This window comes from Marmota flaviventris, chromosome 9 (assembly GCF_047511675.1).
Source record: "Marmota flaviventris isolate mMarFla1 chromosome 9, mMarFla1.hap1, whole genome shotgun sequence".
NCBI classification, from domain to species: Eukaryota; Metazoa; Chordata; class Mammalia; order Rodentia; family Sciuridae; genus Marmota; species Marmota flaviventris.
This window is the reverse complement of record NC_092506.1, coordinates 125,105,652-125,132,390: the sequence shown is the minus strand read 5'-3', so window position 1 is coordinate 125,132,390 and position 26,739 is coordinate 125,105,652.

Below are 26,739 nucleotides of genomic sequence, written 5' to 3'. Positions count from 1 at the left end.
ATTTAAGAAGTGTTAGCAACACCATCACCTGTTCCAGAATTCTACCAGGCCAGCAGCTTTTTGTTTCTTTTTTAGATGATAATACAGTGGATCCCATGGTCATAGACCAATAGTAATATCATTATTTTTGTTAAGTGTAGTCTGATTCAATTTTAGGCATGATGTATTGACACTTTATTAGTGTTACTTGCTTAGCATTTATTGTCTGTAAAAGCAAAATTAAAAAAAAATGTTTGGGTTTTTCTGGTTAAAATTATTTCTGCATTAAAAGATGTCCACTTGTTAATTTATTATGAGAGAATGATGAAAAGAATGATGCTGTAACAAGAACCTAGAGATAGACCTCTCCTCCTAGCTGGCTAGATATTTGGAAGAAGCATTTGATAGATAAAATACGGTGACTGGAAACCACTATGGTACTCAGTCCTCATTCATCCTGTGCAGCATCAGAGGCTGGATAAAAACAACTGGCCAAGTCAGGTTGTCAACTTGTTTGTCTTGTACAATGTCCATGATGTATGTGCTTTGGTATGTGATAGCATGAAATCTTATGATATTTACACTGCATTGTCTCTCTCAGAGATCCATCCTTATTACTGTACCCCCCAAATTTTATAGTCTTCATAAGTTTCTTCTAAACCATTGACCAAGTCTTGATTTCTTCCTATTATTTTATGTACCTTGTTATGTACCTTCTTACCTGAGGTAACTTCTTTTTCCATGTGAAATTAAGGATGAAGTGTGCTGCCAAGTATTCTGCTCTTTAGAAAGAGTTTTTTTTTTTCATTTTTTATTTTTCAAGGGTAATCCTGAAAGATACTCTACAATGGTGTTATTTTATTTCACTTTACTTCTAAATGAAGATAACTCATATTTATTTCTAGTAATATTTTGATAGAGGTTGGCCAATTTCCTCTTCTATCTGATTCACAAAAGGGACCTTTTCCCAAATAAGGAAATGAATAGGTGTTGTATCACACCTTTGCTCTGAAATTGATTGGGGTTTTCTGAGAAAGAGTGTAACTTCAGTGACTATCTTCTTGGTTACTTATTTGCTTAGTTATTGGTCACTCTGTGACCTCAGGTGAAATGCCAAGGAAGATAGAGAGCAAAATAAGTAGAATTTATCAATTGATTATACTTTTGTAACCGAAGTAAAGTTTGTGAAGTACTATATGACTTCCATATCTCTCTGCCTTCCATTTAAAATCAAAACATAAAATTCATCTTTATTTTTTATGTATCACCAATATGCTTCTAAAAATAAAAATTACACCTATTATTTTTCTAATCTTGTTCATGATTTCTCTATTTTCTTGATTACATGAAATTTTTATAACTGATACTAAGTTGATAATCTGTGTCATTTCCTGGTTTACAAACACTTATTGATTTTTGTCTCTTTTTAGTTATATTTGGCCTCCAGTGACTAAGGGAAATCTGCTCCTTAGTCATACTTCCGGTCTGCTCCTCCCAGCCCTACTTCAGACTCTCAGCTTCCCAGACCCTCATGCACTTGGTTGTAAATTCTTCCAGAAGCTGTTTTACTGTCTACTTTTCAGGATTAAAAATCAAAATCAAAACTTAGAAAATATACTTTAGGGCTGGGGATATGGCTCAAGTAGTAGCGTGCTGCACTGAGTTCCATTCTCAGCACCATGTTAAAAAAAATAAATAAAAATAAAGATATTGTGTCCACCTAAAACGAAAAAGGGAATTTTTTTAATAGATACTTTAAAAAGCAAAATGTAGAGGGAGAAAGTAGCAACATTTTTTTTTTTTGGTAATTAGGGTTTTTAAAAAAAATTTAACATTTTTTTAATGTGGGTCACCCACTAACACTTCATCAAAATAACAGTTTCTTTGCTGAGTTCAGGTGACCAAGGAATAGCCACACCCTTGGAACAAAACAAAACACACACACACACACACACACACACACACACACACACAATAAAAAACAGAATTATTTTTAACCTAACTTTTTATATGATGTCTCAGATCCCCTTAACTTTGCACATTAGCTTCTTTGTTCAGTTGAATTTTAACTGCTTTTTGTAGTTGGAAAGAGTGTGACTATTAAACTTGAGACCTTTTATTCTGGGCGTCTTGGTGGTTTCTGGTGAGGTTAAGTGGGTGAGAGGGTGAAGAGAAAGTGGGGGATTCTTTCCTATCGCAACATGAAGTTTCCCCCACAGTCTTCTCTCAGGTGCCAGACCTCAAGTATTTCTTACAGTGGTATACTTTGATTATTTTTCTTTTCCTGTACCCATAAGTTTTAACAGCATTTTATCAAAATGCACTTATTAAGAACCATTTTTAAAAGAAAGTTATAGTTCGCCTAACCAGTCTGCACTTATTGCTTATGGTTTCACTCACCTGCTATGCCTGTTTTTGGTGTCTGAAAAACAGATATATTGTTTTTCATATTTTATCCATTTTCCTACATGTATATACTGAAAAGAAAATTAGGTCTGGAAATATTTTATTTTTATTTAGTGCTTTAATCAAGAAAATAAAATTTAAATATGCTAAATATATCTCCATATTTTCTCAAGTAGCTATGCTTAAAACAAAGAAAATATCCTGAAATGAAAAACCATGGTCAGCATCAAGAAAGCAAGAATAAAACCCAAGTATTTATCCTTAAAGATGGATTATAGATGATAAATACAGAATAACCTCAAGATTTAAAGGAAAAATAGTATTCAAAATGAAGCAGGTAGTATTCTAAAATGAAGCAGATTGTCCATCAATGATAAATAAAAATAGATTTTTCATAAATAATAAAAACCTAAAAAGCTATTTTCCATGCTTCATTTCATAAAGAGTTACTCAATATAGAAGAAAAAATTTTAAAAAAGGGAGCAGAGTTTTTGGACAGAAACAGTGGTTTTAACTGCAGAGCTCAAGAAAGTTATGCTGATTCTGCAGTAGACCTTGAAAACAGTTTTGTTAGCATACCTCAGTCCTACCTTTAAAATGATCATTTAATAGAAATATTAGCTAGTGAATTGTCAAGTGATTGAATGTAGCAAAAGTTAGAAGATTCTAGTGATCTATTTTTTCTCACCACAAAAAAACTGAATATTAGAAAATACAGGAAAAACAAAGTGATGAAAAAAGAAAGTTAAAATGCACTAAACACAAATAATGGAAAGCCAAGTTCTGTATATGAAATACAGTAAAATGTGCACTTTTTTTAAAATTTAATGGGATTGAAGAAAGTAGTATTGATTGTACTTGATGGTAAGAACATCCCTCCATGTGCAGCATTCATGTCCTGATATTGGATGTCAGAAAGGCTAATAAATTAGAGAAAAAAATTATTCTTACTTCTGGTGTGTGTTTTGTGATGAAAACTATCTTAAAGTCAAACTTGTGAAAATGCTTAAGTGTTTTTAACCTTCATAAATTTTCTGTAGACAAAGAATTCAACACATAATTATTTTTAAAAGAGAATAACTAACTGAGGAAGCATGAACACAGGGACTTGTAACTATTAAAAAATAGAGTGGGGTGTGGTGGCCTGTACAGATGCTGATACTCAGAAATAATAAAGTTTCCAATGTAGATTAAGCAAGAAATCACAGAACACATATCATAAACGATAATCAATTAAATGCTAAATCCTTTTAATATTTAATTCATTAGGCCTGAAGAAAAAGAAGTGGCCCCATAAGTTAAATTGGTTTTCCTCCCTTTCTCATTGCAATTAGAAAGAAATAATGGGAACACATAAAACATTGTGAAGGGTCTTCTATGTATATATTTCAAGATTATGATCAATATAATCAGACAACTAGTAGTAGGTATGGCTAAATTTAGTTTCCTTTTAAAACATTACATACTTGCAGATAGAGTGTCGGCTGCTGATTTGGGTGTAAATTTTGAAAACTACTGTTTTATATGGCACTGGGGATTTAACTCGGGGTGCTTTATCATTCATATATATACAAAATTCTTTGATATTTTATTTTGAGACTTGGTCTCACTTAGTTACCAAGGCTGCCTTGAAGTTGTGATCCTTCTGCCTCAGCCTCTATGATATTTGGGATTACAGGAATGTACCACCACATCAGGCTTGGACACTACTTTTTTTTACATGCATCTAATAATCAAAATTATTTTAAATATTTCTGCCTTTTCTTTGATATAAAATATTCAATACTATCTTACCAAATTGGTTTTCACCCTAATATTATTTTCTTGAAAAGGCCAATATTCATGTTGGGTAGTTATACTTTTTTTTCTTACCATAACAAGATTTACTCATTAGATTCTATCCTGAGTTAGCACGTCAATTTTATCCATGTTTTAGAAAAACAAATTGCTATAAATTTTTCTGGTCATGGTTTTAATAGAAGTACCTTCCTCTTAGTCATAATAAAAAAAATGATAGGAGAAAATTTAGTAAAGTCAAAAGCTAAGATCCAACAGTTTGCCAGTTTTTGTTTCAACCAGATGTTTATGATTTGACTTTTTCTCTTTTAAACTTCTTCTTCTGGTTACTCTGATGGCCTTTTCTATGATATTTAATAGTCAGCTTCATTTAAAAGCACAAGTTTATGTGAAAAGTGGATACTAAGGGAAATAAATATCTGGAACAAATTCATAGTACTCAATATGTTTCTCATGATTATATACAGTTTCCTCCCAGCATTCTGGGATTGCAATTCATAGAGCTTTAAATGACTTCCATTTCTCACTATATTTCACTATCAGCACATGCAGAAATAATTTATCAACAAATGTATATTAAATAAGTAGCAATTTAGAGGAAACCAGATATAATTTACACCTGTGAAATTTAAACAATATATGTGGAAGTTTGCCAAAGAATACTTGGCATATTCAAAGAATAAAATGAAGAAGTTTACCAGAATTGTTGCTTTCCTTTATGTGATAGGGCACAGCTTATTGTCATGTTGTTTCAAAAGACATTAGCATTTTCCTTATTAAAAAATAGTTGCTATTCTTTAACATAAATTTTACTTGATTTTTAAAAATTTTTACCCATTTATCTTGCACACAGAGAAGGTATTTGCTGGGGTCAGTGAGATACTGAACAAGCAATTGTATTTTCAACTAATGTTGTAAAATGCATCTCTGACACATTTGCTTGTTTTCATTTTATATAATAGCATCATGCGCAATCAGCATGAGAAGAGTTTGCTCATTAATTTTGGTATCAATAGTGGGTTAGGTACATTGAAAAGATGTTGAGAAAATTACATCTATAATGGTGGAATCTCCCAATTATTTGTTTTTATCTTTCCTATGGTGCTTCTGCTCTTGATATTAGAATGTTAACTTTAATTTGCATTGCCCAACAGTTTCTTAAAGCATAAGACACTTTGAATTGAGGAAATCACATATAGTAAGTTGATTTCATAAACTGATATAAAACTCAATGAAAGACTTTAGCATTATTAATGTAAATTTTATCAAAATTCCATTATATCACAATGGTACATACAGTATTAAAATTTTATATAGGTAAAGGTTTTTTAACAATGAATGATAGTCACCCTAAGCAAGTATGTAGTTCCAATTATTAATTTACTGAGCTTCATTCATTAATTATATAATAGTTGACAAAAACCACACATCAGAGTGTCTGTTTTTGAAAAAAAAATTTGGAGAATTACTAACAATGCAGCATGCAATTTTTATTTATTATTGGTTCATCATACCCACATCTTACTCACATAGTAAGATTGTTATAATATTCAATAATTTGTAGCTAAATTCAGATATTTTTTTTAAAAACTGCAAGACCTCATTTGAAAAGAGCAGTATAGATTTCAGAAGTAACTACTGTTTCTCTAGTGAATAATGTGTATAGAAATCTGCTAAGGTCTTGGGGTATGCAAATATATTTGAGATGCATCAGAGAGTACATATAAAAAACAGAACTATTTATCATGGTATTTAAATAAAGTGAAATATCATACCAAAGGTTAAAAAAATTAACTTTTGGGAAAAAAATGCAAAAGGGTGCACTGGTATTTGAAATAAGGTAATAATAATTTTTACTATAATTAGTTGTTTCTGAGTCTCATTTAACTCTTTACTTTAATTATCTATCCATTGTGTTAAGAATCCCTATAGGTGTTAAACTATATAAGGCACATATATTGTGGTGTGAGGTGTTACTGGAAAATATTGGCATTCAGTGAATAATGCCATCAATTTTCTGTTTTGCAATATTAAAGAACTATTTCAGATTTATTGAAATGGATAGTTTTGTTTAAAGGTAACAGTAGTTTTTCAATGTAGAAATTACTAATAAATTTAGGTGTTCTCAAAAAGTCTGTAACAACCATATTTGATGAACTTTGTGTCATAATGTATAAGAAAAGTTGCTTCCTTAACCCAAACCAGACATCATTGGAATAACCTTGTGTAGTATCAGCACATACAAATTCAGATGAGGACTTTTGCATCTTTTCTCCTCTTACTTCCCACCTACAACATGGCTTATTTTTCATAAGCAAATTTCTATGCTTGTTCAACCTCTCACACATCTCAGAATTCACTAGGAGGGATCCCTGACAATCTAGAAACAAACATATCTGTGATAGTGTATATATTAATATATGAAGAAGTTCAAGAAAATATTGATCTGGCCATGAGATGGTGCGGTAACTATATAGAAAGCTAAAAATTGAAATTGAAAGAAATATAATACTCCTGAGAATTTCTATGAATTATGCAGTCTTTGGAAGCAGATATTTTAAGTAGGAAGCTCTTGAGACTGATGTCCACTGCATCTTTTATAGGAATATTTGTTCTGGTTTGAGGGCCACCAGATTTTAGCCAGTCAACTTTTGGCTTGATATAGCATAATCAGAAAGCCCAGCATTCTCTTTTTATACCTAGGCATGGTTTACTAAACATTCATTGAGTTTTTGCACAGACTTTTCCCTTATTTTAATATACCTAGCCCATTAGTCTTGTCACATTCAAATTCATTCATTCTTCAAAAAGTAATTTAATTAAATTTCCTATTGTCTTTAAAATAAAATATCAACTTAAAATAATTTCTATACTCTAAAGCATTTTATTGCAGTACCTATAATCTTTATAACTACTAAGAAATCACATTCTATGTCTCATTTTTACCATTGTCTTTCTCTTATTACTTTCATTATGATTTGAGTATGTCCCCCAAATGCTCGTGTGTTTGGAACTTAGCTTCAAAGGGAAAGAGTTGGAAAATAGTGGAATGTTTAAGTAGTGAGATCTAGTAAATTGTGGTGAGATCATTGGGGGAGATGCTCTTGGAAAGGGCTAATGTAACTTTCATGGGGCACAACATAGTTCTTATTAAAGCCAGTTGTTACAAAAGAGCAAGTCTTTTTTTTCTGAATTTCTCTGACTTACTGTCTCATTATGTTCTCTCTAACTCTCAAATGAGCCCTCACCATAATGCCACCTCATGTGTAATGCAGGTGAAGGAGCTGTCACAGGAGCTGAGAAGATTCTGGTACAGTGCACTTAAATCTTCAGAACTATGTACTCAAAAAATATTTTTATTTATTTATAAGTTGTAGTTGGACACAATACCTTTATTTTATTTATTTATTCATTTTTATGTAGTGCTTCTTTCATGTGACAAGTGAGCAGTCTACCACTGAGACACAACCCCAGCCTCTCAGAAAATATTTTTATGCATTTATATCTCTTTTTATACATTGGCCTTTTTCTGCTATTTTTCTATAACATTATAAAACAGACTAAAACAACTTCTGTGTCTTATTTCTAAAGAAGACAGGTGAGACTTTGCAATGTATTATCAAAAAATTCTGTAAAAGGGCTGGGGATGTGGCTCAAGTGGTAGCGCGCTCACCTGTCATGCGTGCGGCCCGGGTTCGATCCTCAGCACCACATACAAACAAAGATGTTGTGTCTGCCAATAACTAACTAACTAAATAAATATTTTAAAAAAAAATTCTGTAAAAGCTTTAGAATAAGAACTGTTATGAATTCACTGAGTGACTTTAGTGAGTGATTAAATATCTTTGAGTCTAAGGCATCTTACTATGAGAGTGAGTAGAACATCTAAGATTACATTTTAAAAGCACTTGTATAGTTTAGATGGTAATGGCTTAGCATTTCTGATTCTTATTTGTTTTTATATTTCAAAGGTGATATCTTTTATTTCTTATGTTCCTCATGGTGCTTAGGTTAATGTATTGCCATTTACTTTGGGACTCAAATATGTTGAATTTATTTTTTTTAGTAAAGAAAAAGCAGGAGTTGTTCCTTAGAATATAGCAAAGACTCTATGAGAATGTTTTTATTTTTAATGGGAAGAATTGTCTCATTGCTAATGATTATAGTGGGAATTTACATCTTGATGACACCCATTAATCAGAAATGGTCTGAACTGACTAGATCAAAACCATTGGAAAACCATGAATAAAGAGGCAGATTAAAAAATAGGTTTTTCTAGCACCATTTTGAGTCTCCTATTAGAGTACAAATTATAGTATTTTTTACCAGGGAAAGGACTCAAACACACATTTTAAGCTTCCTGTAATCACACAAGTCACCATCAATCATAATACCATTGTAGGAAAATAAATGTAGATCTTCACAGGCAGAAAAAAAACAAATACAAAAAGTGCAATTTGCCTTATGCAAAAAAGATCTCTTCATTTAGGTCATACTTTTTTTAGCTCCCAGGTAACATATCTTTGAGCTCAAGATATTCAACCAGAAGAACGTGGATTTGTTTTATGCTAGATGAGTTAAGAACTGATATAATTAGAATGTAGAGTAAACATATTTTGATTTGGGTTTCAGTTGTTTCAAGTATGATGGCTTGCTCAGGAAAACAATGCAGGAGATTTTGACCTCCACTTCACCCAAATTGTATGGAAAAATCATTATTTTTTTAAAATTAAAAGTGGAAGCCACAGGCAATCTACAGCAGGTATTGAAATGTCATGATGAGATATCAAACTGCAGTTGTTTTTCTCATATTTTTGTATCATTAATTGCTGTGGAATTTGAATATTTGAAATATAAAAACTATATTTAAAAATAAACATTTATATATATATATATATATATATATATATATATATATATATATATATATATATATATATATATATTGTATTTTAAGGTAATTTTAAGGCTCATAGCCTAAGGTCATAATACACAGTATAATTACCTCATATTTTTTCTAATGTAATCCCAAGACAAAGGAGTTGGGATACATTTTTCATGAAAAAAAAATTATTTTTACTAAGTAAAATTATGTTGTTCCATGTATCATACTTTTCTATGCACTATATGTTTGGCCTTAAAATTAGTAGAAGTGAATGCCTTGATGGGGCTGACAAAAGGTTTATATTATCTTGTCCAGTGAATATTGTGGAAGAATATATGGAGGATGAACCAGAAGATTTCTGAAATTGTGTATTTTTGTGGCTGGAAACTGTTGAAAGGTACATCATTGTGATTAATGAAAAAGACTGGCTAAAAACAGAAATGTTCTTTAAGCGTACATTCGTGAACAAATTCTTTGTTAAGCAAAAATTCCCTGTGCAGCCAGGGAAGGCTGAAATACATTATACTTAGACTCTGGTAATCTCAGTTCTTTTTTTTTTTTTTTAACTCTAAAGAGTAAATTTTTCTAGCTCAATAAATCTCACTCTATTCCTTTTCTTGCTTTTAAAACCAGAAGAGCAGTACTTGTCTTTTTTAACTTTCTGGATTGTTTCCCAATTTGACTGCAATAAAATAAGCAGAATACTTTTGGAAAATATTACAAAGCATACAAATGGAAGTGAATAATCTTTGCTTACTTTGTGACACTTTTTCTTTCAAATGATGTTGTAGGTACAAGTGGGTAACTTATCTTTCTTCAATTACCTTTAACTGATTATATGTCCATTTTTCCCTAGCATTGGAAAACACACTTCATCCAGTATTGGTCTCTTGCTTAAGTATTTACAAGTTTTTTATTTCTATATCATTGTGTGTTGATGTAATTGATTTTTCTTCTCATTTAGTGTAGTTTCATGTATAATTAAATTGGTATGAATATGTCTATATTGGAGAGTGTACAATTTCTTCAGACCTTCTTCTTAAGCATATGTTGCTGTAAACTTTGTTCTTCATGAATTATATGTAATGTTTATAAAATTGTGAATGATATTCAATATGATTTTTGTATGGATTCTCTGAATAAGAAGCTTTTACCCTATTGTAGCTGAAAAGTCAACATTTTATGATAAGAAACATAATCTTTACATACAACCTTCTCAGTTTACCTCTTACTACTTGGTCCTCAGAAAATCAGACTATAAAACATAGCTCATTGATTATTTTGTCATAAGTATAAGGACTCACTCAACCTTGACTCCACATCCATTTCTCTAATTCCTGCCCTGAAATAACACTACCTATAGAATAACAAGGATGTCAGAATTTACTAATGTACATGAAAACACTGATCATTGACCTCATTCACAGAAAAATGAAAAGTCTCCAATGAGGACGAAGTCTAGAAGACCATTATGCACACAAGAAAGATAAAGATCTTCTCTCCTGAAAGAGCTACCTTTAAGTTTGTGGAAATTCAGTCTATTAAAATCACTAGGAAATGTTAAAATGTTAAAAAGTTAAAATTTTAATATTTATAATTCAAGATATGAAAATCTGGGGCTAATTTTCCTATATTTATATCCTTCTTATAACTCTTAATTTCACCCTAAATACAAACAGAAAAAAATAATGATCTGACTTATGCAAATTGTATTCCACATTAAGTTTATTAAAAATGTGTAAAAGTATTAACAGATGCTAGAGTATTATTTACTCAACAGTATTGTTTACAGTTACATAGAACATTTAGTCAAGTGGAACACTATTATATCTGTCATTTAACAACAGGATGCAATACATGAGCATTAACATATAAACAAATATTCAGTTATAAAGACATATTGCATACATAAGGTAAATATAGGTAAAAAAGATGCACTGTAAACCTGGCATGATGGTCCATGCTTGTAATCCAAGCAAATTGGGAAGCTGAGTAGTTTTAGAAGTTTAAATTCAGCCTCAGCAACTTAGTGTGGTTTCAAGCAACTTAGCAATACAGTCTCAAAATTTGAAAAAGTGGAGAGAGGGCTTAAGAATGTGGCTCAGTGTATAAAAATACCTAAACGTAAACTGAAATACAACAAAAAATTAAAGTTTAAAATATTACACTTGAGTGTTAAACATAAAAAATAGATTTCATATAATTCTTTTCTCAGTATTCAAAAGTGAAAATAGTAATTTTTGATTTAGAATAACAATTATATTCTTTCAAAGATGACGTTTCTTCACTATGCATGTATGATATTTATGACTGTTATTTCTACAAAATAACTTGATAATGCTTATAAATTTAAGCAAAAGCTAAAGACAACTACTTGTTTTCTAAACTTAAATGGGTTCTGTATTTTACTGATCCTCATATACATCAAGGTGTAATATATAGATAATAACTTTACTATACTCTCACATTTATTATAAATGTTACACTGTTATATAAGGCATATATTTTGGACAAAATCTGTTCAATGTTCACTACTAGTATAAGTTTTCAGATGTTCAATGAATTTAAAATTTAAATACATTTTGGATAGATTATTTAACTTTTTAGGGTTTCTGGGAACAATGAATTTTCCAAAAATAAGCAGTGTTTAAGAAACATGTAGCTATATTTTTTTTTCCATTTGTATCTTTTCTAACCAGTACTTATCCACAGGTTCTGAGTATTGGTGAATAAATTTTGGAGACATTGTCACATTGTCAATTTTCACATTTAAAAACATTCTCTATGCTATGGTTATTGTGATGAGGATTAAATGTTGTCCCTGTCTTAGAGTAATGGTACAATGGTCTCATTTTTATAGCTTCTCTCCAATGTGCTTTCTCTGATGTCTTGTAATTTATGATATATAATTTAAAATGTTTCTACATTCTCTACATTTATATGTCTTCTTTCCAGAATAAGTAGCCTAGTGGTGAAAATAATTGATTTCTTATTAAAAGCTTTGCTGCATTTTTTTTTCAATTTGTAGAGGTTCTTTTCTGTATAAATTCTGTTGTTAATAAGGTTTACTCTCTTTTTTTATGTTTATTTTTTAGTTTTAGTTGGACACAATACCGTTATTTCACTTATTTATTTTAATGTGGTGCTGAGGATCAAAGCCAGGATCTCACATATGCGAGGCTAGCACTCTACAACTGAACCACAACCCCAGCCCCACATTCTTTACATTTGTAGGACTTCTCTCCAGTGAGTTCTGCTGTGATGAATAAGGTCTATTTTTTGACCAAAAGCTTTTCCACATTCTTTACATTTGTAGGGCTTCTCTCCAGTGTGAGTTTTGCTGTGGTGAATAAGGCTTGATTTTTGACCAAAAGCTTTGCCACATTCTGTACATTTGTATGGCTTCTCTCCAGTGTGAGTTCTCTGTGGCAAATAAGGTGTGATTTTTGACCAAAAGCTTTGCCACAATCTTTACATTTGTAGGGCTTCTCTCCAGTGTGAGTTCTCCTTTGGCATATAAGGCTTGATTTTTGACCAAAAGCTTTGCCACAGTCTTTACATTTGTAGGGCTTCTCTCCACTGTGAATTCTCCTGTGGCAAATAAGGCTTGATTTGTAACAAAAAGCTTGGCCACAATCTTTACATTTGTAGGGCTTCTCTCCATTGTGAGTTCTCCTGTGGCAAATAATGCTTGATTTTCGACCAAAAGCTTTGCCACATTCTGTACATTTGTACGGCTACTCTCCAGTGTGAGTTCTGCTGTGGCAAATAAGGTGTGATTTTTGACCAAAAGCTTTGCCACAATCTTTACATTTGTAGGGCTTCTCTCCAGTGTGAGTTCTCCCGTGGCATATAAGGCTTGATTTTTGACCAAAAGCTTTGCCACAGTCTTGACATTTGTAGGGCTTCTCTCCAGTGTGAATTCTCCTGTGGCAAATAAGGCTTGATTTGTAACAAAAAGCTTTGCCACAATCTTTACATTTGTAGGGCTTCTCTCCATTGTGAGTTCTCCTGTGGCAAATAATGCTTGATTTTCGACCAAAAGCTTTGCCACAGTCTTGACATTTGTAGGGCTTCTCTCCAGTGTGATATCTGCTGTGGTAAATAAGTTCTGATTTTTCAACAAAAGCTTTGCCACAATCTTTACATTTGTAGGGCTTCTCTCCAGTGTGAGTTCTCCTGTGGCGAATAAGGTGTGATTTTTGACCAAAAGCTTTGCCACATTCTTTACATTTGTAGGGCTTCTCTCCAGTGTGAGTTCTTCTGTGGCAAATAAGGTCTGATTTTTGACCAAAAGCTTTGCCACAATCTTTACATGTGTAGGGCTTCTCTCCAGTGTGAGTTCTCCTGTGGCGAATAAGGTGTGATTTTCGACCAAAAGCTTTGCCACATTCTTTACATTTGTAGGGTGTCTCTCCAGTGTGAGTTCTCCTGTGGCAAATAAGGTCTGATTTTTGACCAAAAGCTTTGCCACAATCTTTACATGTGTAGGGCTTCTCTCCAGTGTGAGTTCTTCTGTGGCGAATAAGGTGTGATTTTCGACCAAAAGCTTTGGCACATACTTTACATTTGTAGGGCTTTTCTCCATTGTGGTTTCCTCTGTGGTAAATAAGACCTTTTTTTTTACTAAAAGCTTTGCCACATTCTTTATATTTGTAGGGCTTCTCTCCAGTATAAATTCTCTGGTGGAGAACAAGGCCTGATTTTTTATATGATTTCTGGTGTTCACTCTCACTTGGAGTTTTCCCTATTTTCTTTTTTGGTAAATATTCAAGATCACAACTTCTATATTTTGCACTTATCACTTCATGAAATATATGTTTTAGGCCCTTTTCTGGTGAATATACTTGGATATGATTAGGAGTCATGGCTGAAATAAACAAAAATTAAAAAAAAAACCTATTAGACTGGGATAAATATATTTTGCCTACGTAACATGAAATTAAGGTAAAATAGGTACATCAGGAGTGTAGCATATTAGTAAGTCCAAAGTCACCATAAATCCAAAATATATATTAGTTGAATAAAAAATATACAGACAAAATTACATTGAGAATATTACCAAAATTCTTTTATAGACCACAGTATCCAAGAGGAGTACATCATAAAGAAGAATAATATAATAAAGTGTAGAAAAGTATCATTAACAGCCTTTTTTCCTTAATAAGATAGTATTGTGTATTTAGGAAATATTTACCAGCTACCTTCACTGTCAGTAGAACAAGAGAAATGTAAAACATATACAAACATTTCTGGCTTTTTTAAAGAATGTCCAAAAAATGTTTTTTGTCTACCATGACATAGAGACATGAAAATAACTAGCAGAATTTGAGTGATAATTCCATAAATATTCAACAAGTGTAAAGAGGCAATGGACTCTTAAAAAGAAATATGAACAAAAAATTTACTAAGAAATATACACAAATATGTCTATAAAATTTATCATAAAAATCATTTTTTAAAAGACTATAAAAACCTTGCATAGCCTATGGCCATAATACTTGGATGAATTCAACACATGACAGTCAAGTATATTAAATTGATTTTTATATTTTTACATTCATGTGATATGAGAATTTCCTTTATTGACAAATACAACTTTGTTTATCTATAAATATATCATGGTATTTTATACTATATATACAAGGTAAAATGACTAAATAGAATGAATTAACACAATCATTATTTCATATAATTATCAATTTTGTTCTTACAAGGTATTATATTCCTTCTACTAGTATTTATGAAGAACATAATACACTCACTATGTGGTAAAATAAAACTCTTGACCCTATTATGCTCAATAAATAAAAATATGGAGACTTTCACTATAATATCAACCCTACACAAAACACAGTACCTGGTGAGCAAAATTTTGCTAACTTAATTTCTGAGTTCCACATGTGAATCAAATGCTCCTACAACTTAATATCTGCCTGCCACCTTTCACTTAATTCAAAGTCCTGCATATATTTCTTATAACACTTTAAGAGACAAAATATTTTATAACTAAATAATAATAGTATATATGTACATATTTTTACACATTTGACATTGATGGGCACACACATTTAGACCCTAGCTTTAATACTGAGAAAAATGTTTGCACTAAACACAAAAGCAGAGGTATCTCTTCAATTTTCTGATTTAATTGTTCATGGATACATATTTAGTACTGGCAATTCTGGATCTTTAGGTCATCCAACTTTTAATGTTTCATGTGTAATGCTTGAGATTACCCCCCAAAATTCTATATCACAAACTACAACACAAGTCTTTTTTAAAATTGTTAGAGCCATGTCGTTTCTAAATTTCTGTGACTTCTCTCAAATGAAGTACTTTTTCATGGCCTCCCAATTAGCAAATATTACAAGGATGCAGCACTGTTCTTGCCTATTTTTATTTATTTAAACGTTTTTATACTTTTTTCCCAAAAATGGACTATATAATCTACTGATGGCTCCTTTAATGAACAAATAAAAAATAGTACAGCAAATATAAACAAAGATAAGCATGGCTAAATCCAAGTGACAAAAAAGAAAAACAAAAAACATTAAGAATTTAACATAAGGAGACTGACAGTTATGAATTACTCAAAGAACACTAAATCACTATTCAAAAAAAGTTTAGGGAGTGAAATTGAAAAATATTAACATCAATGAGCACAATGTTTATGTGAATAATTCTTTAAGAAAAAATGAGAGGGGCATTACTAGTGTGCAAATCTGAAATTCTACCAATATGGGAGAGGCTTATCAAGCAGTACCAAGTTTAAGAAAAGTCTAAGCAACTTGTACAATACTGTAAAAATTAAAAATCTAAAGAATATATAAAGAGAAGTGTTATATATGTATATATACTGTGTTTTGTGTAGGGTTAATATTATAGTCAAAGACTCCATATATATTTTCACATTTCCTATATATATAGGAAGTGTGAAAAGAAGCCAAGCATACCACAATAAAAAAACAATGATCCAGAAGTTAAATCACTAATCAAAATTTTAAAAAAATAAAAAAATATTAAAAAATCACAAAATAAAATTATAATGATTCATTCACTTCAAAATATTTATGATTACTAATGCATTATTTGAAAACACAAAACAAAAGAAAAAAAATACTAACAGAATCGAATCTAAAAAAAGAAAATGTCAAGTCAGTTCCAGCAGACAGCATGGAAAGAAACCAAACATGATCTGCTCCTAGAGGCCCTATTTGTTTAAAGATGGATAATGCTCCTGCCTTTACATCTCATCCTTTTGCATAATTTTTAATCAATGAGATATAGTTTTAAATCATGAAATTTCTCATTATTCTTTTGGACGAGCTTTGTTGAGTGAGCAAATTGTATCCTAATACTTGCCTTTTAAAACAGAAACAAACAAAGATCTAGCCTCTCTTTTATTAATATGCATTAAATATTGTTTTATTTACAGGTAATGTGCTCAATATACAACATAAAGTTAATACACAAAATTGGTCATCTGCATTGAATAGACATTTTATTCTCAAAAAAGCCATTACTAAAAAAATTATGTAATATATGAGGTTCCATCTGACCAGCATGACAAGATCCTATGCCTTTGATCATGTGGGGAAAAGCATAAACTGCTACTCTTATGCCAACATGTCCTGTTTGGACTCTACCTTCATGCATGAAAAATAGCAATTATAAATGTACATCAGGGACTTCACAAGCTGATTTCTAAGTTTCATTTAACCCTGGAAGATAAGAGTTCATCCAAACAAGAGAATAATCATTCTTCTCAAAAGAGGAGAATCATTAAAATAGGACCCCAAGATACAAATTCTAGTTAATTCTAGTTACTGGGCGGGGGATATAAAACCATTAACAGCCTCAGCACAACAGGTGTTGGCTAAAATGGGGTTAGAATGTACTCTAGATAACTTTGTTACTGCTTTGATTGATAAACTCACACAAAACTCTGTAAATGCTTTGGTCTTAATAACAATTTTGCTCTGTTTCTGTACACCAGCTCTGGGAAAATCAGTACTGTCAGATCCTGAACTTCTAGAACCCATTACAATATCTTAACTCACTTGCATAAAATTGTTATATACCTGCAAAAATGTCTCATTGTAGTCTTAGCAGAATAATGTGTCCTTACCATCCACATAGTATTTAATAGGTCACCATCCTGTGCAATTTATACATATAAGATCTATTCCTCTTGATAAAAAAGTGATGATTCAGTGAAGCTTCTCTCTAAGGCAGAATTTAATAGGTTGACATTCTCCTTAGTGGGTTTACCTGGACTAGCTCTAGGGGCTTATAAAACTTCTATGAAACTCGCCTATGCTATCATAAACAGTATTAGTCATGCCTCCATGGATGTAAATATGCTTAATGAAGAACAAAAACAACATTGTCAAGCCATACTTGACATTCATGCTGCAACTGATTGTCTGTTATTGTTACATCATAAAGGATATCAGAAGTTTAATAACATGTGTTCCTTCAATTTAAGTTATAATAGCAATTTTATTTCAAAAGACTTAGATTACCTTAAAGATATCATTAATAAGGTTGAACAAGATGATGGATTTTGGATTTGTTGGATTGGTTAACTTCATGTTTACTCAATTTCATCTGGGTCAAAAATATTCATAGGTGGATGTTTACTGATGTTGGAACTTGCTGTTGTCTATGTCTGCCCTATTTTTTGCCCCCACCAGCATTACGGAGATAAGTAATATTATTTCTTCAAAAGGCCTTTAAAAAGAGGGGAGGTATTATGTATTCTGACCTTGGAATAGACAGGAAAGTGTTGGAGTGATTGTAACTGGCACCCTGAGTCCCAAAATTGTAATGCCCAACAGTTTCTCCCTGAAGCTATTAAGACAACTCTACAGGTGCACTATCTAGTTTCTGTGGTAATGTCCTTAGGGAGAAGGGGCTCTATATTTGTATTAACTGTTCCTAATATTGGTTAGCTAGCATTTGGGTTTAAAGAAAACCTGGGTTAGAATGTATTCATGATATCAGAAGGTATGTAATTTTGGAGTATTATATGTGCAGCTGTTAAGAGGGGTGGCCAGTTATTTTTTTTCTTTTTTCCTTTTCACTGTGTGTGTCTCTCTCTTCTCTTTGCTTCTTTAAAAGTTTCCTTACAAGAAGATATGAAACAGATCATGCTGGCTCTCAGAACAAAAGGTAAGTTTTGATGGCTAATTTGAATAAACTGGGACATCACTAAAGAAGAAAACAGAGAACAAGGAATTTGAAAATGTGATAAATATACGGCAGTATGTGTTCAATGATTACAATCAAAATAAATAAACCTAAGCTTCTGAAAATTTCTTCTGCTGGATAACTACTCTTTCAACATTTTTCAGTTTGGTTTTCTCCTTGACATTTGAATGACTCAATTGTGTCCCCTGCTATGTGTACAGTAGTTTACATCACTAAATTATACTAGGTACTACTTATCTAAAGTGAAGAATATCTGTACTAAAAATGCCCTTATGCCCTTTTTCTTTGAAACACAAATCTGAAACTCATTCTTATAGAGAAGTTCCCATAAGATACTCTGCAACAGAAGTAAATTAAATAATAATTAGTAGTTAATAATTTTAAAGGGAAATTAAACTTACCCAGGAAGGCAAAGTTTCTATAATTCTCTAGCATCACATCTCTATATAATTTTTTCTGAGCAGGCTGAAGGCATTCCCACTCCTCTTCAGTAAAATCAATGGCTATATCCATAAATGTTAATAGTTCCTAAAATAAGAATAGGTAAATAAATAACACATTGACCACATGAACATTTGCACAGTCTGTAATGTAATTAAAGTTTAAATGAGAGTTAGTAGACTATCATGTAGGTAGTGCACGTCTGCAGAAAAAGTGATTGAAGTTCAAAGAAGTATACATACACCATATTTATGAAACACAATATAAAACTCAGGCATTATCACAAAAATATATATATATTTTTCATTTTTATGTCTTGATCTAAATTATACATATTTTTCAGATGAGAAAATCATGGTAATTAAGAACGGGAACCCTCAAATTTTAATTGTACAACCACTAATCAGAGATTTACTAGTGTGTAGAATCTTATTTGTTATTTCTCTAATAGAGCTAGCTATTCTGAATGTGTAGTGAGATCTCTAGTAACTCCAACATCAATGGTATAAGAGAAATTTTGAAATGCAACAAGGTAGACAGACCACTTAATGGAAATATTTAACAGTTTATTTAAGTTCAAACATTTTATGTTTTTTATGTGTGTTATTAATATAAAAAATAGCAACAACAATCCTGTTTGAATTATCCTTTCTATAATTTTAACATCTATTAACATACAAAATTATATATATATATATATATATATATATATATATATATATATATATATACAAACTTTGATCGATGTTTATATTGTATATTTATAATAGAATATACGTATAGCTCTTAAAACAAATAATTTGTTTTTTTATTTGTTCTTTCTAGTTCTACCTGACAGTAAAATCGATTTTTATGATATTATGAAAGCATGTGATATGTCTTATCCTAATTAAAATCTTGTTCTTATTGGTGGTTACAATGGTAGGATTCACTTACAGATATATATCTTTTATATTTTTATCCTTGTCCCTTTTATTTATTTATTTATTCATTTATTTATATTTTGTTTACCATTGTGCAATCTACTGATCTTCTTTTCTTACCCTTCCCCACTTTATGAGCTTTAGATTTCACATATCAGCAATAACTTTCAACTTTTGCTCTTAAAGAAATGGTTTGTTTTACTTAACATAAAATCTCCAGATTCATCCATTTCCTGGCAAATGTCATAAAGTCATTCTTCTTTATGGCCAATTCATAGTTTATTGTGTACATAAGCAACAGTTTTTTGTCCTGTCATCATTGAATGGACCCATTTCATCATTGAATGGTTGGTTTTATAGCTTAGCTATTGTGAATTGTGCTGCTATAAACATAAATGTGGCTGTGTCAATGTAGTACGCTGATTTTAAGTCCTTTGGGCATATACAGTGCAGTCAAAAAACTGGGTAAAATTGTGGTTCCATTTCTTTAACAATATTCATACAGGTTATTATGTTTCACTTAGACCTCCATACAGCTGGAAAAATTGGAATTCATTTTTTACTGAGGTGAAAATAAAACATACACAAAAATATTATAAGCCATAAAATGGCTAGGATTTATTATCAAATCATCCATCCCAATAAAAAGTTATTTTTTTAATATTTATTTTTTAGTTATCGGTGGACACAACATCTTTGTTTGTATGTGGTGCTAAGGATCGAACCCAGGCCACACGCATGCCAGGCAAGTGAGCTACCTCTTGAGCCACATCCCCAGCCCCTAAAAAGTAAAATTTAAAAACTAAAAGTAAAGAAAGTCTAAGCAAAAGAGAAAAATTAGAAGCTATCAAAGATAAACATAATACAGTAACCAGTATCAATGTTGGTGCTTTTAAAAAGCAAATGAGCCCAGTCTAGTGATGGACAACTGTAGTTCCAGTGACTAAGGAGGATAAGAAAAATGGATCATAAATTCTAAGACAATATTATATATAATATTGTCTTATATATGTTGTATTGAGCAACTTAGTGAGGCACTTAGCAACTCAGCAATACTCTGTCTCTAAATAAAATATAAAAAAAGGACTGAGGATGTGGCTTTATTGTTAAGCACCCCTGCATTCAATCTTCAATACAAATTTTAAAAAAAGCAGATACAATTAAAAAAGCACTAGCAAATTTGAAAATTAAAAAAATAAAAAATATATCAATTACACAGTGTGTAATTGCAAATATAGGCATATATAATGATTTCTCACTTTATGGAAATACACTCTGGAAAATGTATCCTAAGAGTCTTCTGCAATTTTCCAATTCTCTGAGTGCAATGACAGAATCTCGATGGTATAGACTAGTACATGACTAAGATATTTGCTAGATCCATGGTTGTACATAAAGTCTACTGCTGACCAAAATACCATGATGCCACATGATTGATGTTATGAAGTAAAATCAATCAGGGTAAACCTCATAATAATATAAATGGTGGAACTACAGAAAACACCGACAACAAAACTCTTAAAACATGCTAGGATATTGGGAAAAGAGAGTGATAATAAAATGCTATTTTATCCCTTCACTCATAAATCATAACAACATATTTTGACACATTAAATGCAGAATATAAGTTATTAATAAATAATACTGAAATGTATAAGAAAGTACAAAGCTCAAAAGTTTATATACAAAATATAGGGTTCATATGGTGGTGTACACCTGAAATATCTACTATTCTGGAGTCTAAGGCATGAAGTTCAAAATTTAAGGCCAACTGAAGTTATTGAGCAAACCCCATCTGGAAATAAAATTTAAAACAGAGCTGAGAATATGCTCAGCATTAAGACACCTTGGTTGAATTCCTAATATCACAAAAGAAAAAAAATATTTTTTTTCAAAATTATATAATATAACAGACTTAAACTTATGGATTACAAAATATTAATACAAAAAATGTATTCATCAAATGATTACATTAAAAGCTGCAAAACTGACAAGGGAAAAAAACCCTAATTTCCTCACATATAATCAAATGCTTATAAGAAGAACAAATACAACAGATTGCAAAAGAAAAACAAAAAATTCTTGAAGAGTCACAATAAAAAGGATATATCTAAGTGTTCAATAATCATAAAAACTCAAAATCTTTGGAAATTAGATAACATTGAATAAAATCACATCATATAGATGAATTAAATAGTATTGATGAATATGTGGAATAAATGCATTCACAAAAAAAGGAAAATAATAATTAAAGCTTTTATTATCCATTTGTAGAAACTGTTTTGTAATCATATGTATATGATACACCCACACAGTAATCATAGACTAAAATTACAGCAACTGTACATGAGAATACAGCCACATTCTTCCAGAGTTGAAACCAAGGGGCATGGATAAAGAGGAAGAAATAATTATTAAATTTTGTAAAATGTAATTTCTAGGAGCTAGAATATTTGTTGATGTATTATATCCAGTTTGACAAATACAATAAAATATCATGTATATTTTATGCTGATGTCACATGAATGTTGCATTTCATATGCAAGTATGTTTACAAAAGAATATGCAGTATTTGAGAAAATAAAAATACAGAAAAGAACATAAAAGACTCAAATATTCAACATATTTACAAAGGATAAAACTATTATACAAATGATCACTTTTCTCAAGGTACTCTTTAATAAAAACTGGTCATAACTTTACCATTCTTAGCTTTTTGTTAAAGAATAAATCAAAGAAAAACTTCTAAAATTTTCCTGGAAAGTTGAATGTATATAAAATTAGACAAGAACTCTCTCATATATAAGAGCAAATGTACTAGTGATCATTACCTGACACTAATGCATGTTATAATATTACAACAGTGTAGTAATTTTAAGATAAAGAAATCACAATACAGAAAACAACTTAGGGCAATTCATATGTATACAAATATCTTTTTACTGTTAATTATTATAAGTGTATAAATCAAAACATATCAATAAAATATTTAATGTGAGTGAATGCTACAATCCAACCTCAAGGTAGATGTGAGAATAAAAGGCATAGATTACAAAAGCGACTTGTATGCGGAATGTGTGTGACACTGGAATTATACACAAGCATCCACCAAACAGCAGATATAAAGAGAGATAATTTTAAAAAATAAAATAAAAATAAATAAAAGCAGAATATAAGCCTCCCTCCATTTATGGATACACCAAATAAATATATACTCCTGTTTTGAGTCCATCTAAAACTGTAAAGGAATTAGAGGCACACAAAATGGAAAACTGAAAAAAAATATATTGAGCAAGACATAAGTAGAGGGGCTGTGGATGTGGCTCAAGCGGTAGCACGCTAACCTGGCATGCGTGCAGCCCGGGTTCGATCCTCAGCACCACATACAAACAAGGATTTTTTGTCTGCCAAAAAATAAAAAATAAATATTAAAAACTCTCTCTCTCTCTCTCTCTCTCTCTCTCTCTCTCTCTCTCTCTCTCTTTAAAAAAAGACATAAGTAGAATGCACTTGAAGATTTTCCTAATTTGAGCAATATGCAAAATTACTGGAACAAATGCCCAAATCCAGTGTTAATATAAATAAAGGAAGATTGATTTGGGTTTGAAATATATTATTTAACTCTAAATTCCCTGTAATTTAAATGCTAATTTATCTGTACACACAGAGGAAGGAATGAGATATACATGAGTACATGAGTATTTACTCCAGGAAGGAAAAAAAATAAGTGGTTTTCTATGGCCATGCAAGATCCATTAGACCAGAGTGGAAGAGGTGTTAAATCTTAAGGGAACCCCTTAATCCCTGAGAGGGATTTGCCAACATTTTCTAAAATGCAAATAGCTGTTGCTGGCAGTTGAACTTTTATCTAGACAGTACCAAAATATTAACAGAGAAATACAGACCACCACTGAAAGCCCAAGTGGCAGTTTAGCACTTCCTGATCTCTCTCACCCAGCTCACTTTACTAATAATACCAGACCTAACCAATTCTTTCTGTAAGTAATTTGTCCCGATATTAACTTTTTCCATTCAATGGACTACATATGAAACCTCAAAGCATTGAAAACACTGGTAACTGTGCAAGTGCAAATCTCCCTAGAACAAAAAGAAGGGTTTTCACATTGGTGTGCAAACATTGTAATGGGCTAAAATCTCGAATATTAGTGAAGAAAAAATGGTTAAATCACAGATCCCTCTTTATTTCTAAAATAGGTGCATATCAATTTTTTTCCAGTGAGCATAAGGCACCCTGGAATCTAAAAAGCTTGCATCAGAATTTTAGTTCACCATCCAATTATAAGATCTTCTGCATGAGCACAGCTGTTAGAATGGCTACTCTCAAAAAGTGGAAAAGTAAGTAGTACTCCAATTATATGAATATGGAAGAAAGAAACAATGTGCTAGACTACAAAATTAGTGAAGACATTTTAAAAAAATGGAAGTTGAGAGTTCTATAAGTTATTTCTTTGAGAAACTAAGCTCTCTACATTTATACTGCTCTTGAACAAGAAAAGCCCCAAGTACTGGTCTGGACTTATGAGAGGCATTAGATGTGCCAGCTGTGGCAACCTTATATTACATAGTTCTGAAACACAGTTCCAGGAAAATACCAGAGTATGGAATGAGAATGCTCTCATATACATTTCACAAATGAGCATAAAGACACTCTGACAGGTTGTCTGACTTTGGAGACAGAAAGGAAGAGTAGAAACACATGATTTTTCCAAGATCAAGTGATTCTTCTTTACTTTTCAATTATGTAAAATGCTTATAAACAACAACAACAAAAATTTTTGCTTTTGATTTTTTTCTACGGTACTGGGGATTTGAAACAGCAGCATGTTAATTCTGGGGTACATACCCAGCCATGTTTTAAAATTTTGAGACAGGTTTTTCTAATTGTCTAATTAGTCTACCTAAGTTCCTGATGTTTAAGTGGAAATTGCAATCTTACTGACTTAGCCCACTTGAGTCTCTGGAATTAATATGCATGTATCATTGCACCCAGAGAGAAAAAAATACTTTAAAGTCTCATGCAGTTTTTGGTATAACAATTGAAAATACCATGTTCATTTGAAATATAATATGGGTAAAATAACTGATAATACTGCAAAAATGTAACTGATAATATTGGAAAAGGGGGAAGTTGTCATTGAACAGAAAGCTAAAATTTTATATATAAATGCAACTCACAATACTGGGGCATAAATTTAAAATCACACTCAGCAACTGTCTGAAGATAAAAAAAAATTAAAAGTACCAGGTATGTAGCAAAGTGGTACAGTACCTGTGGCTCAATCCACAATACCACAATCTCCAAAAAGAAGGAGAATGAATTCAGGAGGAAAGAAAAACTGAGATACCTATAGAGTATCTCACCCCGCTCCTGGAGGAAAAAACACATGGATTTGTGATTATGATGATCTCTTCACTCCAGAATCCACAACACAATCTGAGAAGATTCGGAAATATTGCCACAAATGTTCTCACATAGAATTTAAGGTAGGGGCTGAAGACATTCTATAGGATACTATAGGACTTCCAGTGTCTACTGTTAATATATGATCCAGTTGACTGGCCAGTGGAAATTCATGGCTGACCTTTCTCAGAAGAAGACACAGGAATGCAGAAACCAAAGATTACACCAGGGATTCTAGCCAACCATTGCCAGTTCCCACCATAGTCAGTGCAGCCAGTTTCAACCAGACTCACCATCCAGTCTCAGGATTTCACTGCACACTCATCATTTACTCTATTTTTAGGAACCACATGTCCTCTCTATAAATCACAAAGTACCTATACAGGAGAAAAAAAATCAGGTTCACTGAACATAAGTGAGGAAGCCTAGAAGTGGATACCCACTCTGGCAGACTTGACACCAGATGGTCAAAACTTGCTTCTCTTTACTGAATATGTGTAGATTGGACAATGCTTATATAAGGAGTCCTGATTGGACACAATTTATGTCTTCATATGCTCAATCTGAACCTAGTGAGTTTTTTGAGAGTCAGGATATAACCTCAAATCCAGAAATAAATGATGTCACAATTGTAGGGTCTTGTCTGTACACTTATTTATTTATTCATTTATTTTATTTTGAGGATCTGGGAATTGAAATCCAGATCCTTAGGCTGCATCAAATTTATGGCAAGGTATTCTTGGAGAAGTAAAATCCAGCCAACCCAGAAAAGCATTTGCATTTAAACTTGCATATGAGGCCTTTTGAATGTGTAGATTATATATGTAAATATATTATTTATGGATGGAAATAATACAGTGACAATCCTGTAAAATTTCAGTTAACTTCTCTTGTATGGAAACAGATTGAACATTAAAATTATATGAGGTGGAAAGATAATTATTTTTTTAGAATTCATATAAAAAGTAAAATTGAATTTTATAGTATAACCCATAATTTCCACTATGTGAAAATTACCATTATGTATTTAAAATATTACTAGTAAAGTATATGTATTTTTGGAACAGCACCCTCAAAACTATGTCAAGACTCCAGAAAATCTCAGTTCACAGAACCATATTTGAGAGTTATGAGTTCAGGAAGATGAAGGACATGATCACTTCTTTTGATTCTACAGGTGAATGATACATTTATTTTTTTTTACCAATATTTCTCCTGAGATATAAAAAACTAGAGAGAAACTGCCCTGAGTCAGGGCAAGGAGATTTCACCAGAAAGTGTATGGTGTGTGTGTGTGTGTGTGTGTGTGTGTGTGTGTGTGTGTTTGTAATATATATATATATATTATATTATATATATATATATATATATATATATATATATATATATATATATATATATTATATATATATATATATATATATTATATATATTATATATAATAATATTAAATTATTTCTGGGGGAAATATATATATATTAAAATATATATATATTTCCCCCAGATCCAAAGATTTGAGTCTATTATTTAAATTGACTAATGGAATATTCTTTATTTTTATGACATGGCCTTAGATCCAATGGCCTGTCTATAACATTTTCTTTTAATTTCTATGATGAAATCCCCTTAAGAAAGTGAGCTTGAAATGAAGATGAATTATGTTGGTGAGG